Consider the following 20,399-nt stretch of genomic DNA (forward strand, 5'->3'; position numbering starts at 1 on the left):
CAATTTGTGAATCTGACATGACCTGAATTATCGAATAAGACAATTATTTTTCGCTATTTGATGTATTCCACGAATCATTATTGTTGAAGTTGTTTAGTTGCTTGTCCGGAATACCGGAATATTTGGGCTCGACACAATGCAACAAACTGTTATTATTTACAGTTTCCTAACTTTCATTACGAATGATTTTTTCTGCAACATGAAACCAACTAACCGAAGTTGCATGACCAATAAACTAAGCAACTTTGAAGCACGCAAAATATTTTACGTAAGGCAAGCAGCAATTAAAGCAAATTAATTGTAACAAAAATAAATAAATAACAATTCATCAAAGCTAGTATTGCGAAACAACAAAGGAAGGCCAGTTATTAAAATTGGGCATTTCGAGCTTTTGCTGTATGAAATGGGGATATAATCTTTTCCCTGCAAGACTGCGGAGCTTAACCCAAAATAATAAGATATGGAAACGTTTTACAAACTGTTCACCTTAGCATGTAATCAATTTTAATAACACTTTCGCTTAGCATTGCAACACTTCGCTAGAAGCCTTTAATATGCCAATATGTAATTTACTAGCTACTATTAGATAAGCTATAGCGTTCAATTTTTCTGTCACTAAGCGAAAAGGAATTACCATCGTCAGGGTTGCGAAAACAATGGTGCTCGAACAACGAATATATTGTATAATTCTAAACTAATTAAACAGCAAAATTAAAGTCTTGTACCTGTATACTCTGACCAAGGGTATAATTAGTTGGTTAACGATGTTTGTAACCCAAAAAAGGAAACGTCATAGATACGCAAACTAGTCTCTAAGTTTTTGAAATATTGGTCTGAAATTTTGCACCCTTTTTCACCAAAAATCTGCTATCAAACAAAGGCAATATTGTAATATCCGAAGAAATTTTTAAGATCGATGTTCACTATAACATATAGCTGCCATACCAACTGAACGATTCCAATCAAGTTCTTGTAAGGAATATTTTGAAGTTAACGGGGTTTCTTGTTTGTTTCTCGTTTTTTTTTTTTTGTGTTTTTTTTTCTGATGACTGTGATATGATGAATATGATTTTAAAAGAGGATTTTGAATTTCAACAACATGTTTTAATGAGTAAACTCATAGCACTAGTTAATATTTGATAAATTATGGAAAGTAACTGTGGGAAAATATTGGGGCAACTGAAAAGGGGAATATATCTTAATCAAAATAAGTTTACTAATGCTCAAATTAGTTTATGTTCACAATGAACATCATAAAACTGTAAGGGAAATATTACACCGTACCGACACTTACTATACGGCGCTAAAATAGTCAAAACCGGTAAAAAAAAAAAATTTGTATATAATTCGAAATATTTCAAGCATCCTAAATAAATAAAACAAACGAGAGTATCTGTTCAATTCCATCCGAGTTCAGTCCCTTCTTATTATTTGTTTCAAAATATATGTACGACTTTTTGATGTGGCATGTGGCGAGTCATTAACCACTGTTGCTATAAAGCGGTATTTACAACGGCGTAAAATTAATATTATATTTTCATAAAATGGCAACGAACTGCTTTTTATACTCTCGCAACATGTTGCTACAGAGTATAATAGTTTTGTCTACCGGTTGTGTTTAACCTAAAAATAATCGAGTAAGATTATTATATATAAATGATCGGTTATTTATACATAAATGATCGGGATGACGAGACGAGTTGAATTCCGAGTGACTGCCTGTCTGCCCGTCCGTTCGTCTGTGTAAGCGATAGTTTGATTAAACATTAAGTTATATTATTGAAAGTTGAAAACCTATAAAATGCCATTATAAAGCACTAAATTAAAATATGAACCAGTTATTTACAAGTGATTGCAGTAGCAAATGGCACCAGTGTACTAAAATTTAAAACAACACGCACTCGTCTCAGGCACCTAATCTGTTTAATGCATATAAATTTTAATCCAGCATGATACAAGAGTTAGTTAGACGATCAATTTCAACCGAATTCGGTATATAACATAACCCTGACGATTCTATGCCACATCGAGAAAATGGATAGAATCGGACTATAACCACGCCTACTTCGCATATAGCACAATTTATAATTATATATGAGTCTTTCACTTTCAAATACACAAATAAAGCACCAATGAGTATATTCGGATAGAACTTTGCACAAATAGTGTCTTGAGGTATCCTTGCACGTTGAAAGATTATACAATGTTCGGCTACACCCCACTTAGCTCTTCCTTACTTGTAGATGTTAGCTTTATGGCTAATTTTAGGGTAATGTTCCCATCAACACGGAAGTGTGATTATATACAACCAATAACAACAGCACATTATAGTTACAAATGGCGTACATAGTATTAGGGCGACCGCACAATCTAACGAGTAATTACGAACATTTGTGTGCGAGCCTATGCCAATTATAACACAAGTACTTTCAAAGAATGAATTAGAAGTTAAAAAATTATGTTAAGGTAAGGGCTTTAGAGAACATTGCAAGAATTGCTCATAATTTAAGAAAATGAAGCACTTAATTTGGCTGTCGGCCTAAGACATCTAACAAGCCTATTATGGTTTCCATTTAAGCTAATGATCGTCTCGATGTCAAGGCACTTATGACTTTCTACATAATATAATAACGCAATTACACAACACATTAAGTAGCGCTGAACCTTCCGAAATCATTTGTCAAAAATTTCATCCTAGAAGCTTGATGGATGAATTGCCACCCAAGCAATCAAATGTCAACACAAACGTCGACCCAGCTTATAGCCCACTCCCTTAGGTTTTCACGGTGATTATATAAATATTATATACAACCGTCATTATCTCACACCACTCAGACACACAAACAAGCGGTCGAATGAAAATGCGAATATTCACACTCAAAATCGAAGCGATGTTTAGATAACCAAGCGAATGAGCGACTACCCAACTGGTCGACAGCAACGAGAAGACCACAGATTTACGCAAATTTCATGCGTCGTTGCCGTCGGGTTTTAGACCACACATGCACAGGGGTGGAGTTGCGCCATCATGAAAGTGTTTCTGTCGGAAAAAATGGAAATTTCAATCATTTGCAGTAGAAGCATGTACATGCGAGCATGTGTTTACACGCTGTCCCTGTTGGTAAGTATAGTCGGCTTGTTGTTTACGAAAGGATAGCGCGACAGTGTAGAGGTACGTAGGAATTATGCAAATGCCGTTTAATTCTAACGTTCGCTGCTGCTTCATGCCTCAGTGCATAATTGTCACTATCAAGTGTGAGATGAATTTCCAGATACATGTGTGTGTGTATGTGTGAGAAAGTGTGTTGGCGTTTGCAAATGCAAACCGGTGACGACAGCCTTTCAAATTGCGTGAAAAAGACCGACAGTTAGTGGATGTGCTGAGGTCGCGTTGGTTTTCGCACACGACTTGGTGACTATCGGTAGCCAACAACTGGACTGGAATCACCGACGCTGTGTTATGGTGTTCGTTAATTTTCCGCGAATCTGATAGTCCGTTTAAAAAAAAACTGCAGTATGCAGTTGTGTTAAAAATTGCAATAATTATTAGTTTGACTTGAAATATAAATCTGGTCACTACAAAATGCGAATTCGGTGACGTAGCGTTAAGAATAGTCCAATACCACTTTGCAGTAACTATTTTCGAACCCAACAACACCAACATCCTATAAAATTTTTGTAACGAGTGTTCGGAATTTAGCGGGAAGTGGCTTAACTTCGAGGGTATTTCTATCAAACCAGCCCTTCAAAAGTAGCTCAAAATTAATAGAACACCATATTTGCAAGGTACCAACAATGCATCTACCAAAAATAGCTCGACTAAGCAATCTGGAAAGGTTTTAGGTGGCAGTTACTTACAGTAGCTCACAAAAATATTTTTCCTAACTGCTTCCTTGCTACCAACCAATATCAAATTTTTGCTGCATTCAATATACAAGCCTTGTTCTCTAAAAGTGTATTGTATATTTTAAGCATGTATGAAAAAATACCGCTGCGCAGCAAAAAAGAAGATTACGCCGTTATGCTGCAATATTAAAAATATGCATAGTCTAGATATCCTGTGCTAGCAAAATACCCTTCTGCACAGAGTATACTCATATCCTTCACTTAACGGTTAGCTGTAGGTGTAGGTAAGACGGTGTTGTTTAGTCAGTGTTTTTTTATACTCTCGCAACTTGTTGCTACAGAGTATAATAGTTTTGTTCACCTAATGGTTGTTTGTATCACCTAAACCTAATCGAGTTAGATATAGGGTTATACCTATATATATAAATGATCAGGATGAAGAGATGATTTGAAATCCGGGTGACTGTCTGTCCGTCCGTCCGTACAAACTGTAACTTGAGTAAAAATTGAGATATCTTTATGAAACTTGTTACACATGTTTCTTGGTACCGTTGTTATTGCAGAGGGGCGTAATCGGACCACTGCTACCACCACAAAATGCCGTTAATTAAAAACAAATAAATTGCCATAACTAAGCTCCACAACAAGATACAATACACATTAGGGAGGGGTATCTGCAGTTTAAATTTTTTTTAAAGTCCCGCCCCCTAATAAGTTTAATGTGCATATCTCCTATACCACTTAAGCTATAATAACAAAATTCACTTGGAAAATGCTGTTAGCATCTCTATCGACGGTGTGAAAATTAGTGAAATCGGGTGACAACCCCTCCCACTGCCCACATAACGGTACTGTTAAAAACTACTAAAAGCATGATAAACCAAGCACTAAACAAGCCAGAGACATTAAATTTTATCTCTGGGGCCACACTTTGAGGAGAAAACCCATATCTTGGCATATGCTCAACTGATTTCAACCAAATTCGGTACATAATATTCTTCTCATATTTCTATGTTATATAGTTATGTATGCAAATCAAGCAACAATGATTATATCGACGTAAAACTTTGTGTGAATAATTCGTTTAAAGTATACCACCTTGTGACCAAAAATTATCTAAATTGAATTAAAACTGTTAAGGCCCCTAGGTACTGAATATGTGGACCCTAGTACCTATAGTTGACTTTTCGAATAATATCGGTCAACATAGAACAAGGCGACAATATCCACAAAGAAATCTAAAACGAGTATACCATATGACTTTGCGAGAGTATAAAATGTTATAACTTAGACCTTCCTTACTTGTATATTTTTGCGTTTTTTGTTCAATTAAACATCTGCTATATCTCTCTTTCTTTGCACATTTAGATAAACTTCAAACCAACTTTTATTTTTCATTGAAATTTAAAATTGTTGGACCAAAACATTTTTAAACTTTAATTTTTGGAAAATCTTTTTCTTTGAGAAGTTGGAAAAATAACACTAGAATAGGCCAACTTTTGAAAAGCTCACAAGGAAGTGTAGAAATGTTTCCTTATTCCCTTCGAGTTTGCAGCTGCGGCACATATACGTATTGTTATAGGGCATTTCCATTTTCAACGTGTGTTCTCCAAACGGAAAATTCTTCGTTCGAGAACCCTCTATTTAATAAGTGTCCAGTTCTTGTGTTGATATATTTTGGCCATATCTTTTTTGCTATCTTTCAGTTGGTTATAGATTCCCAACTATTCTGAGCTATTTGTTCAAATTGTGTACTGAGCTCGCTTTTGATAGTTTTTAGCTAGCACGGTATTGTCTCCGCCTCAGACTCGTCTAGAGAGGCCTCTGAGTTGGCAAACTCGCCTGCTTTTTCGCTACCGGGAACCCAAATTATGGACAATAGGAGGCCAGTGAGCTTAAAGTCTACCGACATTTGTTGACCACGCTGAAGCTTTTCTTTGGCGACGACAAGGCTAAGATGATACGGTGTTCTGAAATAAATTGTAATTTTTCCAAAATTTTCTTTCCTTTTTCGTAGGCTAAGTATTTATCGGACCGCCCTCGTATATACATGATGCTTAAGGGCTATTAAAAAATGTCATCAGACAAATGAATTTCACAAGTTGTGTAAACAAGTGTAATTGAGCACGCACCAGTTACAAATTGCTATTTGAAATATTTAATATACGCTAATACGTTAAATGCATTAATAGCATTTAATATCAGCAATTTAATAATTATTCAACAAAAATATTAATTACAAACGAGATTATTTTTTATTCAATATTAATATTCATTTTCTAGACAAATAAAACTAAGTATTTTTTACTTCATACATTTTTTTTGCTTCATAAGTCTTTTTTTTTTACACAACCATTTACTGCTGGGTGAAATTTTAAAATCACATGACCTCACGTCGTGCTTTGCATGGTATCCGTGTATACTATTCGTGACTCATTTATCAGTTCCACGAAATGTTTGGATTTCTAATTTATTTATTATATTTTTAGCTGAAACTCGAGCTCGCTAAAACGATTTTAAAATTGCCTTTTTTTAAAGACAAAAGGAAAATTTACTAAACCGATTCGCAAAAATGTGCGGCTTTCCACGCTGATCTTTTCAATTAAACACAAACATATACTTATACCATACTCATAGTCATATAATTTATAGGTATACATGTCTGTGTGCTCTTGTGCATAAAGTTGTTTAACAAAACAATTGGGTTTAACTCGTGTGTGTTTTTAAATACACCACATATGTAGACATATATATGTGTCTGGCGCACACTCACATGTCAGAGTGTGAATAAAATACTTATTTAAGAGCGTGTGACAAGTACAATCATGCTACTATTTTTCGATCTGGCAGCAGATGTGTTCGATTTCATGCCGGTGGACTCGGCGGCCATGGGCAACCTCACCCGTGGCCAGCAAGTAGAATTTCAATTAACTCGTTACATAAACATTTCAGTTTAAATATATTTATATAATTTTTTTCTGAATTGTAATTTAATAAAGTTCGACGATATAAAAACATAAAAGCTTACTAAATGAATGCATAATACACTGGTGTGCTAGGTTATGCATGCCGCAATGTTTTCAGTAAAAAATACTTCGCGAAAGACAAATATTTTTTGAGCATATTACAATGCATTTATGTTCACAAATAAAAATAAGAAGGCCAAAGTTTGGTCAGTTGTAAATATTTAGCACACCCATGCAATTTTGGGTATAAATACAATTGAACGGGAAGATGTTTCTTAGGCCTTAAATTAATTAAAAAGCAGAGTGATACATATTAAATTCATCAGAGAGATCAAATTCACGTTATGCATTTTGTTCCCTCCATGGTAGCCTTAACCAATAATTCGGGAAGACAATTTTTTAATCAACTTCTAGCCTATATAAACAAAAACAATGATAAAAAAGGTTAACTTCGGTGGCAGTGAGCTAGCATACTTTTCACAAATAAAGAAATTTCCAGACAAGCACTTGATTGCGATCGTTCAGTTAGTGTGGCACCTATATGCTAGAGGGATTCCGGCAAATGAGCAACTTCTGGGGGAGAAAAGAAGATTGCAACATTTTAGAGGCATATCTCAAAAATTGAGCTAGTCTCCCCGTATGTATAGACAGACGGGTGGATGGGAATGGCTTAATCGACTCAGCTTGTCGTATTGATCATTTATAAATATCCAATTTACCTCTGCCAAGGATTATATTATTGTAATATATGTCCTTCGGTTGATTTTTTCTATTTGGATCTGTCAGTATTACAAAAGTGATGTGCTCTAGGTTTTCGTTGATCGAAATACCATGCTCACATATATGAGCTAGAGGGCATATTGAAAGTTTTATAAAATTCTAAGCTTTCAACACGTACTTAATTAGTGGATGTATGATGTGTTCACTTTATATCGGTGATATTCTTCATTATTCAAGAGGTGATTTTTCGAGGTATAGTAGTTGTATAAGAGAGGAAAGAATTAGCAAAGTCCTCTGCTGACTCATTCCGTAAAGAGCACAAACATAAACAAATGCGAACCTGCTAGCATGCACCATCCATATTGAGGACCCGCGCAATCTCTTCAGCAGTAAATATTTGATATTCTCTGTTTCAAAACGGTTCAAGAATTATAACGACTACTGAATACATTTCATAGAGTGAAATCGAAGCCTGAGTAATCAACACTGCTTCTCTAAGCGTAGCTGATGCTCATTCAGTCTCTTATCTCAGATAATAAATAATTTATTTCATTCTACCGGTTGTCCCGCAATCTCAATTTCAACGCAGTAATTCCGATGTCCGCCGATAAAAAAGTTTAGTTTCGGAACCTATATCAAAATAATCTACTAAAGATATTTTTATACTCTCGCAACCTGTTGCTACAGAGTATAATAGTTTTGTTCACCTAACGGTTGTTTGTATCACCTAAAACTAATCGAGTTAGATATAGGGTTATATATATATAAATGATCAGGGTGAAGAGACGAGTTTAAATCCGGGTGACTGTCTGTCCGTCCGTCCGTCCGTCCGTGCAAGCTCTAACTTGAGTAAAAATTGAGATATCTTTATGAACTTGGTAGACATGTTTCTTGGTACCTGGAGACGGTTGGTGTTGCCAATTGCCGTGGGCGTAACCGGACCACTGCCACGCCCACAAAACGCCATTAATCAAAAACAAATAAATTGCCATAACTAAGCTCTGCAATAAGATACAAGACTGTTATTTGGTACACAGGATCACATTAAGGAGGGGCATCAGCAGTTAATTTATTTTTTTTAAGTGGGCGTGGTCCCGCCTCAATAGGTTTAATGTGCATGTCTCCTAAACCGCTAAAGCTGCAATAACAAAATTCACTGGAAGAAAATGTTTTTAGTACCTCTACCTACAGTGTGAAAATAGTTGAAATCGGGGGGCAACTCCGCCCACTCCCCATATAACGGTACTGTTAAAAACTACTAAAAGCGCAATAAATCAAGCAATAAACACGCCAGAGACATTAAATTTTATCTCTGGGATGGTATGAGATGACTTTATAGGAACCGCGTTTAAAATTAGACAGTGGGCGTGGCACCGCCCACTTTTAGGTGAAAACCCATATCTTGGGAGCTGCTTAACCGATTTCAACCAAATTCGGTGCATACGTTCTTTTCATATTTCTATTTTATAGTGCCAAAATGGGCGAAATTGGATTACAACCACGCTTATTTCCCATATAACACCATTTTCAATTCCATCTGATTCTTTCACTTTCCACTATGCATATCAAGCAACAATGATTATATCGGGGTAAAACTTTGCGTGAATAATACGTTGAAAGTATGCCACCTTGTGACCAAAAATTGTCTAAATCGAACCAAAACTGTTCAAGCCCCTAATTACTAAATATGTGGACCCCAGTGCCTATAGTTGACCTTCTACCGAAAATATCAGTCAATCCACAAAGAAATCTCAAACGAGTATACCATTTGACTTTGGGAGAGTATAAAATGTTCGGTTACATCCGAACTTAGCCCTTCCTTACTTGTTCAACTAAAGTTTAACCCAATTTATTTCAAGAAATACGCAAATTTCGTCTATATCACTCAATCCACATTCACTTTGTACTGTAACTAAATTGGTTCAACTTCTAATGTGTGTTTTTCTACATAATTTAAGATCGAAGAAGAATTTGAGGAAACTCATTTCCGGGGCTCTCGATAGTTCTGTTCAATACTGTTCTGTACTAAATAGCCAAAAAATTTAATATAAGTTACGGGATGGTTTTATATATACAATCAATGGCAGCTCTGCCAATGTTGTTAAAAGTGTCGCAACCAAAAGAATAGCGTTATTTTTAAATGATCTGTGTGAGCGAGCCTAATCGTTTGAAGTGAAGTTGCAGCAGTTAGTAAATATTAAAACAAAAAAATCGGTGGACAAATAATATATCAATTCAAATATGACTTACCTGTATCATAATTTTAAATAGTTCACTTAATGATGAAGTAAAGTGTTTTTAAATTGGACTCTAAACCTGTGTTTTCTCTTCATATAAGTGATCTGAAAATATAGATAAAAATATTTTTAGATAAATCAAAACTTCATAAGAACTAACGGTTGTTCGAAATTTTATTAAAAGTATGAATAGATATTAAAGATTTTCTTGCTGAATTTGGTTTAAAATCGTATATCTTTCCGTCGAGGTATCTTGATTAAATACATAAAATTAGCCAGTGGTTTAAATTTTACCTTGGTTATTAATATAATATTAATAATATATATCTTATCGGATCACGTATGAGCACGTGTTGCGCTCATTAAATTAACTTTATAGCAGAAATAAGCGATGTTGGTTCTTCGGTTCGTCTAAAGGTTAATACTGATATCGTATAGCCTTTTCATTGCATGTCGAAAGCGGATGCCAATAATCCGATAAAATTTAAGAAAACAATTTTTTTCTCCATCAATTTACTGAAATTTATTAAAGCCCCTTTTATTTCTTTCCCGATTTCATTAAGCCAATCAACTCCTTAGCGTAATCAGAGCACTAATTAGATAATTTATGTTTAATTTATCTGGCGTATTTAAACATATGTATCGAGATGTATAATAAGAACTTAAATTTTGATTTAACGGTTTTTTCACCTGCATTATTAATTTAAGGGATTTTCATAAAATTTAATATGCATGTTTGACACTAATTAATTGTTGCCAACATTGAAAGTTATTTGAATCAATGTACCTATGTATTGGCGATAAAAATGTAAATAAATTCATGTGCGTGATATTAACGCAGGATTTTATATTATTATTTTATTAATTTTATAGACGCTGCAGCATTTGTGTGCATGTCTGTGTCGATGTTTGCTCATTCTGCGGTCATTTGTGAACAAATTACAATACATTATTCATTTTAATTATGGAAACTGACCGCAACTGTTGCCAATGCTAAAGGTGCAACTAATGAAACTGCTGTATGGTTCTGCATGTACGAATGTATGTGCTGCTAGGATTTAAGAAGCGCTTTCGCTTTTGTTGTTTCGCAGAGGCTTTGGTAAATAAGCCAACACCGTGATATTGACTTAAGCCTTTGCGAGTTTGCATTTCGATAGATATCTTCATAATCCTGGCAATACGTTTTTAATATGAATTCTGTATACGAATATATTGTTTGAATTGAAATTTAAAATAACAGAATATCTCTTCGATACGTACGCATGTACATTAGGGTGTCCGCTATATCCCAAGTTGATTTTTTTTTTTGCAAACCCTCAGTTTCAATTCTTTCCGTGCCTAAATCATTTTACTTTTCCCAAATATTGGACGTGGAATGTTTGAATTTTTTGCAAAACATTTTTTGTCTTGAAAACAAATAAACCTAGAACCTTAAAGTAATTATATTCTAGTACAAAATTTGTACTCTACAAAAAAGGTTATACACTTACACGCAGTTAAGTTAATACATCAAATGTACTTTATTCATACAGTCCACCATGTCGTATGAGTGACACAAAATGTTTTAATCACTTGGATGAATGCTCAGTATATATATATTACTTTCTTAAAGTTGTAGATTTACTTGCTTAATGCAAAATATCAAATAACCATTGTACGGAAAAAAATATAATTAGAGACGGCTTAAATTAAAAATAAAGAGCTTGCTTTAGTTAGATCCCTAGTGCAAAAACTAAAACTTCAGAAGACGTTTGCGAAAAAAACAACCAACCCTAATATACATATAGCAGTGAGTAAACTATCGCATGAGGAGTACACAACTTTTTAAATAAAGATAACTTTATTTTATTTTAATTTATTTCTCTTGCGGTATATTAATCAAGTAACTTTGATTATATTAAACAATAAATACTGGGTAGTACCCTATGAAGCAGTTTTCTAGATTTTAATTAATAGTATCAGCGATTTTGCAAGTTTTCGGTGTAAACTGTTATGGATTTTTAGTTTAAAACACTTCTGAGTGGCTTCTTTGCAGTAAGCATTTTTTTGAGTTCTGAGGACAGGCAAATACAGTTGCAGACCGAAAGGCCAGATCCTAATGACACGGCGAAGTGAATTGTAATCACGTTTATAAAATTTTACCATAGTTATTATTGATTTTTGACGAGGTGACATTTTACACAGAAGCATGTCGATAAATTTGAAATATGTCCAACACCTTCCCTTCATAACACAGCATCATTGTCAGCCATATTGATCCACTTCGTTAAATAGTCACTCAAAGTTTCTTTGTGGAGTCCTCTGATATTTTCGGCCTTATGATTTTTTTTCGTAACGCAAACCAGTTCTAACTACAAAACGCATAAAATCAGCCTAATGACTAATGAATCACGAATAAAAAAAACTATAACGAATACAACTTATCCTAAACAGGGCTTACAATAGTTCATTATTCGCCGTGTTCGATACAATAGCTTACTTCTCTTACACGCGTAGTTGTCTTCCCAAGAAGCTGCTCATTTGTTGGAACCGCCGATATTGCACTGCTATAGCATAGTAACCACACCACCATACTAACTGAACAATCAAAATTAGGTTCTTGTGTTAAAAATTTGTTATTTGGCAAGATATCTTCACAAAATTTTGGCATGTCATACAAACTGAACGATCAAAAAAAGTTCTTGTGAGGAATCTCTAGCATAGGTGCAACCGAAGTTAACGTTTTGTTTTTTTTTGTTTTGCAAACAAAATTTACTTAAAAGCTGCACAACCTCAATGTCATCCCACAAATGGGAAAAGTAGCTCTACCAAGCATAAATCAGAGGTTAATTCGCCTATATACGTGTATATGTGTATACTTATCACTTCATAACATCTATGTGTATGCATAGCTATTGAATTATTTACTACATTGAACTCATGCGAAAGATGTCACTCCTTGTTCCTGCTACTAAAGCTGTAATGTAAATCGGATATTATCAGAATATTCATATTCTATTATATTTTTAAACCATATAATTTATGTGGGTCACTTAAAGCCTTTACCCGGTACATTTAAGTCTTTTTATTCTGGGAAAGTTTTCTCTGATTTCAGCAACTTTTCAATTTAGCAACGCAAACTTTAGGGTAGCCCACTCGCACAAAGTTTAAAAACAAAGTTTTTTTGTATTAACTTTCGTAAACGTCACGCAACTTAGTTTACCGTTCGAATATTTGCTTTAAAACTTATCGCTTAGTAAAACAAATACGACTACCAAATTAAATTATTACCTTGTCACCGCAAACAACGCATGACAAACAAGCCGCACCGAAACGCCCGAGACACGCCTTAACGCTTGCATATCGACCTTCACATTGTTTGCATTGGTGCGCAGGTGGCTTGGTTTTCTTGCCGATACTTATTTCTTATTATAATACCACATAAACACATCATCTTCCAATTTACTTGTAGCATAACATTTAAGCGGCGTTCCTGCCACCGCATTACACACATCTCGCATTAGTAATCGACTTAGGGGAATGTACTGGCATCCATCTCATACCCTATCTATGTAAATGTGTAGGTATAGCGGTGGCACGAATGGCCTACGCCTCTACAAATCCACATCGCCGAAAGATGTTTAGGCGGTATTACGTGGATTAGACATAAGACGGAAGGCAACATCGACTAAACAGGGATAATAAATAGCGCAGCTCCAGGGGTGGGCGGTGAACAACGAGAGTGAAAGTAAAGTAGTGGGACACAACACAGTCACTAACAAACACATACACTTCCATACATAAGACAGGTGTATGGTAAGGTATTTCGCGTATATGAAATATTGCTCAAAACAAGATTTTGACTCATTCGCGATGATTGGTCTTAACCGTGTACCGTGCTCTCTGCGTCTATGACTCTCAACTACAGCTGATCATTTACAGCTGGCGTTTGTGGGTAATTTAAGAGAATTAACACTCTTTGCATGGTTCGCCGAATAGAAGATACACTTTCATAAATGCTGTGCTTATTAGTGAAATTTTATAATAAAATCTTAATGCTATGTGTTGAAGACATAAGAATTTAAAAGATTTAAAATGGTATTTCGGATGTGAAACACCATTTGTTGGTAAAACTTTTCTGCAAAAATCAAAACTATAACTGATGAGTTTTAATTATACTCTTCGACAGACATAGCAATCATTCCAAAGTGGATTGCTCAATATGACGATGAACGAAAAATATTTTGGATTACCAAATATTTGGATTAGAATTCTACCGAGTTGACAATTTTTGGCCGGATAAACATCCGGGTTCGTTCCGGTTACATGGACGCAACTGTGCCGGGAACAACAACAACGGAATGGAGTTGATCGGGATATCTGCCTCTCTAAAGCTATAAAAAAGGTTTTGAACATGTTGGTCATGAATACTTGGGTATGTGAATGCTCTGTGTAAAATGAATGCCTAGGGAGCTTACAATAGAATGATTAACCGAGTCAAAAATCAATGAAAAAGTAGTCAAAATTTGCTTGCATTAGATCTCAAATTGCTTATGTATTTACTCAATCTGACCTTCAGCAGAGTTTTTTTTTCTACCCTCAGACAACATCAGAACAAAGGAAAGCTGAAAAGCAATCGACGATCCTGAGGTCTAGTTTGAAGAAAGGAAGAAATTGAATTATAAATGTGGTTTCGAAAGGTTAGAGGATCGCTATAATCAGAGTATTGCTCTCGAAGATATCTCTGTTGACAAATAAAAGCAACTTTTGGATACAAATAGTGCTTTCCTTTAAAGCGAAAGAACTTTTCAACATGCCTGTAATGTTATAATACTGGCACTCAAATGTTTGCCAAAGTGCCCAACAAAGAAACGGAAAGTAACAAATACAAATACAAAGGAAACAGCGACAGACGAAGCGGCAGCATTATTTACGCTTACCCGCTAAATGACATAAACCGGCAACAGTAATGTTATGTGAACAAAAGCGAGAAAGGAATCGGGAAAAAATTGTTCTGAAAAGTGGCATAATGGCGGGCGGCGCAATACTTGTGGGAAACGTTAAAAAGTATAGGTACACATTTAGGAAAGCGCATTTTTCTGTATTTCGTGGTTACAGCAGCAAATTTTTATGCTCGTATATGCAAATTAGGTGGGTGGTTAATTTGGAGGATTTTAAATTCGCGGAGGCTTTGGTGGCGGCTGTGTTAACGTCGTCATAGCAGCTTGTGAAACGCAAGCGCATCACGTAGTTAAATGGCAAATAAAGGCAATAACGCGCCTACAGGGCATCAGCTGAATAAGGTAAAGTAAGACCTATAAAGTGGCGCTGTAAGCCAAAGGAAGCGGTTGATTTACCAAGCTTTGTGGCTTTATTTACCTACACATAATAGGCATATATGTATGTAGATATGACGTGACAGGAAGCTGTTCATTGCGTCACAGGTGCGTTGTATGTCACAAGCCGACTGCTCAGTTGCCTTATTTACCGTTATGCTAATAAAGTTGTTGTTATAACAATAATAATAACAATAAGGCAGTATGTGCCCTGCAATACTAAGTACTTCTAATCTGATCTACATTTATGAATATGTGCTCTTTAATATTGTAACCGTAAATGTGTCTTTGCCCAAGCATATTAATAATGAATCAAATCTGTCACTTAAGTATATCATCTGCAATATTTGAACATCCCTATAGTCAAATAATTTAGCTATACGAGCAAATTGCATCGCCACTAGGCCCCGTAGTCAAATAAACCCAAACTAAGTTACGTCACAACTAGTATAAATCAAAAGCCCAACTAGTCCAGTCGACTACAGTTCTACGATTGTTAGCTTTCTGTCAGAAATATTCCAATTTCAGACAAACAACTGCCTAGTTCAGTTTAGATTCTCAGGAATAATACAATTGTTTCTGTAGATTATATGTACTTTCATCGAAAACTGTTCACAACTGTGCTCTCTTTCAGAACCAACTTTCCCAAATAGATTGTATAAGCCTGTTGGTTTTGGGACCAGTTCGACAGAACAGAAAATTTTACTTCAAGGGTGTGTTTATATTGAACTAGAGCCGTTTTTTCAATGTCTGATTAAGTGTTTAACCAGAGCTTTATCGGCAACATGTTGAAAAATGGATTTCTCAATATCTGGTTAGCAACTATCTGTCAGTTAAGTTCTGGTCAACTCTACCACAAGAAGGAGTCTTGGTTAGTTTCTAACCAGAACATGAAATGACAGCTGTCAGTTATAAAATCTATAAGCATAGACGGAGTTCAGACGGGGATTCTTTTGTCGCTCATTATCATTATTTATTATGCATAATTACATTCATACATGCATATTATTGCACGTACAAAAAAGGGTAATAATATTAAAATATTCGAACACAAGGTAAATTAAAAATAAATAATAAGTTATACTTGTATAAAAAATATTCCTTTGAAACCGAGCGCTGTTGTAATCCTTAAATAAATTTTAAAGTGAAAAGTAATGCCGAATTACCTAGCAGCAAGCGGTCACTTTGTCTTTCCCCGTCGTTTTCGTGGCAAAAAGAGTCCTCATCTGAACATCCACACACATGCTTCAAGACGTTTACACAGTTTTGCGTGTTCACAATGCAAATTTTGCAATTTTCAATAACTGGGTGAAAACGGTTATGTCAGTTAAACCTATCATCTAGTTAAGCTGCCAGCGGCTAAGGAGAATATTAACCAGAAATGGAGAAAACGGCCCTTAGAGGTTTCACTGTAAGTAAGTGTACGTATTCCGCAACATTAACAAACTGATAAGACTGAGTATATATTCTGGTAAGTGTGCAAATGTATTTATTAAATGATTTAGAGGCGGAACAGTTTCCCAGTAAATTTACAGACACATTGACATATATACATATATATAATTACATTTAGAGTATTAGGTAAATATATACAAATGCATCATTTCAAATGCAATCAACGCATTTGCTCATCAATTTATTGACCTCAGCTACGTATCAAGGTATTACATAAGCGGTAACTATTAGTAACAGACGAAAATGTAATTCCACGAATCTACATAACACTACAAGGCATATGGCTTTTGGCAGGGTCTTACATATAATATATCAAAGGATTATTGAGTTGGTATACCATGCCACAAATTTGATTGGTTTTCAATTGTACGTTCCTTAAAAGCTGATCCGCAAGAGCAGCAATATGTAAGCAAGAAAGCGGGTATTCCTAGGCAATATCGGTAAGTGCGGTAAGTGGGGTCTTGCCAGCGTGATATGATGTAACAGTTTCGTAATTACAGTTTTACAACAGTTTGAAATATTTAAAAACGAAATACAAATATCTGGTAATAAACTATCGAGAAAGAAGATAATTTTTACATCGGAATCAAAAATAGGATGTATTGGAAGCACAAGAGGTCTAGGTTTATTGCACAAACTTTTGACATTACTCAGGTATACTCAAGAACATATTTTCAAGCAATATTAAAAATATATAACTCATACACTAGCCGAATACCGAAATTCATTATGGTATATGTATTGTATGACAGCTGAGGCAATTCATGGACCAATTTCACGAATGTTAAGGTCAAGGTCTAGGTCATTAAACTATAGTATATCCAATATTGTACGTTCTGTTAAATTTGCCAAGAAATCTTACATATTGGCCTATATACAACATATAATACGATATAAAGCCAACCCGAAGTTTGACAATCTTATTTTAGGCATATGGGAGATAGGGGTAGTATTGGCAAGATTTGATCTATTTTTGGAATTACTACATACGAGATTTGTCTAAAAAGTATCACGACTTTTGTATTTCCTGAGAAAGTGTTTATTATTTCATGAATATTTATTTTGTTCCTTTCAAAGTAACCATTTCACAGAGTGGTTAGGGCTACCAAAATATTTTCCCTGTCCAAATTTTAATAATATAGCTTGAATTGTATTGGAGATATTTACATTAGACTTCCATTTGCAATACCAATCCTTTTTGGATGCCAAGGAACATGTGTGCCAAGTTCCATCGAGATATCTCAACTTTTACTTATGTAAAGCTATCGCTTGCAGAGACGGACAGACAGACATTCGGACCTTAACTCATCTCGTCATCCTGCTCCATTATATACCATATATAACTCGGCAGCATTATTATTCGACCAAAAGTGTAATCCTTTTACATTACAATCAAAATAATTTTTTTTTGATACTGCTAGTCCAAAAGACTGCAATAATATTCAGAGTTGATTGTTTTACTTTTTTGCAGATATTCAATCAACAAAATTTGTTTTTCTTCCCAAAAAACTGATGCCATAACCTTCTTTGCTGATCTTTGTAACTTCACCTGCTTCGGAGCTGAACAACCAGCTTCAGTCCACTGTAAACGTTTTGTTTCAAATTAGTATCATGGTGGTAGATCCTAGTCTCATCCATAGTTATAAAACGACGCAAGAAATCGGTTTTATTCTCCTCTCCAAATCATGCTGTGAAATTCGTCTTTAGCGTGGATCGTCTTCAACGGTGCGTTGTGAAGCTGAGTATTCCTTATACAGTTTAAACAATTGTTCATAAATTTCTTTTGCTTTTAAACATTTCAAAACAAAGAACCAAATCACTGCACGACATTCGATTTTTTCCGTATTAAAAAAATACCCCGACATGTCAACTTCAAATGGCTTGTAAACAAAAAATTATTTGACAGAATGACTTGTAACTTTGCAAGTGTCCTCACGACAGATGCACCAACTTGAGAAAAAAGAGAACTTGGAGTTTAAAATGCTATTTCTTCTCTCAACATGCAGATCATTTGTACCTCCTCTTAAAACGTTATACTTCCCCAAATGACGATATGGAACTTAGTTCATAATTGGCAAAATCCTCCGCTGAACCCTCACCGAGGGTGCCGACTGGAAATAGATACCACAAGTTCACGACGTGGGCAAGGACGAGCTGGCAGCAGTTCAGTGGTAACAGAGATTGAAAAGTCTCTAGAAATAAAAGAATACACCCACGTAGCTTTCCTAGACACAGAAGGTGCCTTCAAAAACATCCAGCCGAAGGCCATATTGAGCGCGCTTAAAGATCTTCGCATCTCTGAGCCTCTCCGGAAATTAATTGAACAGATGCTCTTGGGCAGGTCAATTATTTCAACGCTGGGAACTTCAACGATGCACAGATCTGTCCGAACGGGTACACCCCAAGGAGGCGTGTTATCCCCACTTCTATGGATCCTGACAATGAATAAAATACTGGTGGGTCTAGAAAAGAAGGGGGTACATGTTGTGGCCTACGCTGATGATGTGGCAGTCTCGGTTGGGGGAAAGTTCCCGAACACCCTCGCTAGCCTTATGCAGACAATATTAAACGATATTAATCGATGGGCCGTATCATGCGGACTGAATTTAAATGCTAGCAAGACAGAACTAGTATTGTTCACTAAGAAACACAGTACTCCAGAAATCACGCCGCCATTTTTAAATGGCACCAGGCTAACGATAGGAGATAAAGCAAGCTACTTGGGACTAATTTTGGACAGGAAGCTTTCTTGGAAACAAAACTTGGAAGCGAGGGTACGGAAAGCAACTACAGCGCTTTACACATGTAAAAGAATGGTGGGGCCCATATGGGGACTGACACCTCGGGTGGCTCACTGGCTGTACACAGCAATTGTAAGGCCGATCATGACCTACGGTATAGTAGTATGGTGGCCAATTACAGAAAAGAAATATGCGATTAGAAGCATGGAAAGTATACAAAGAGCAGCTAGTATTTGCATCAGCGGAGCTCTCAAAACTACGCAAAGCCAGACACTCAACATAATTTTACACTTGCGCCCACAGATCTGTATTGCAAGAAAATGGCAGCAAAGTCAGCTCTGAGATTGAGCGAATCCTCCCTACTAGTCGCCAACAACAAGGGGCATTCTATGATACTCAGTAAGTTCCCGTTTCTTCCCATAACTACGGATTTTCGCAATCCTATGGAGCTGAACCTAAATCCGGTCCTCAATATTGCCTTCCCCTCCAGAGAGGAGTGGGAAAGGGACGTAGTGGACAAGCAGGGATAAGCTTTTATACGGATGGTTCCAAACTGGATAACCGAGTAGGCGGCGGTGTCTTCTCGGCTAAACTAGATACCAAAATCGCCTTCCGGTTACCAGACCACTGCAGTGCAGTGCTTAAAGAAAGCCTTCTTGTACTAACAAAAAGTGTAATCACAACAAGAAGTGTATTTATATACACAGACAGCCAGGCGGCTTTGAAATCTCTGATGTCTCATAGGATTTCGTCGAGGACAGTGAAAAATTGCTATGATCTTCTAGCGGATCTGTCATTCTATTTCACGGTAAATCTGTAATGGGTCCCAGGACACAGTGACATCCCTGGGAACTGCGTAGCAGATGAACTAGTCAGAACAGGCAATACCCTTTAACTAGATCCTGGTAAGGAGGACCTAAATATGCCTCTGGCTACTTGTAGATACTTAATCGACAAACATGTCATTAATACAGCCGAGTGTCAGTGGAATCAGTCCCTGACCTGCTCAACTAGCAGGCAAACGTGGCAAGAATGGAATATGAGCCGCACATGCCGACTGTTAAAATTCAAGAGGAATGATATATAAGAACTCTAGTAGGAGTACTAACAGGCCACTGT

General features: G+C 35.9%; 1 long non-coding RNA gene across 1 annotated transcript in view; it reads right to left on the bottom strand.

Moving 5' to 3' along the window:
* Positions 1–20,399, bottom strand: part of LOC138856363 (uncharacterized) — an 88,436-nt gene that overhangs the window by 41,791 nt on the left and 26,246 nt on the right. The window contains exon 2 of the long non-coding RNA XR_011395585.1: positions 9,783–9,874. This is a non-coding gene — a long non-coding RNA (uncharacterized lncRNA). The remainder of the gene's footprint in view (positions 1–9,782; positions 9,875–20,399) is intronic.

The sequence above is a fragment of the Bactrocera oleae genome, chromosome 3 (genome assembly GCF_042242935.1).
Source record: "Bactrocera oleae isolate idBacOlea1 chromosome 3, idBacOlea1, whole genome shotgun sequence".
In the NCBI taxonomy this organism is placed as follows: Eukaryota; Metazoa; Arthropoda; class Insecta; order Diptera; family Tephritidae; genus Bactrocera; species Bactrocera oleae.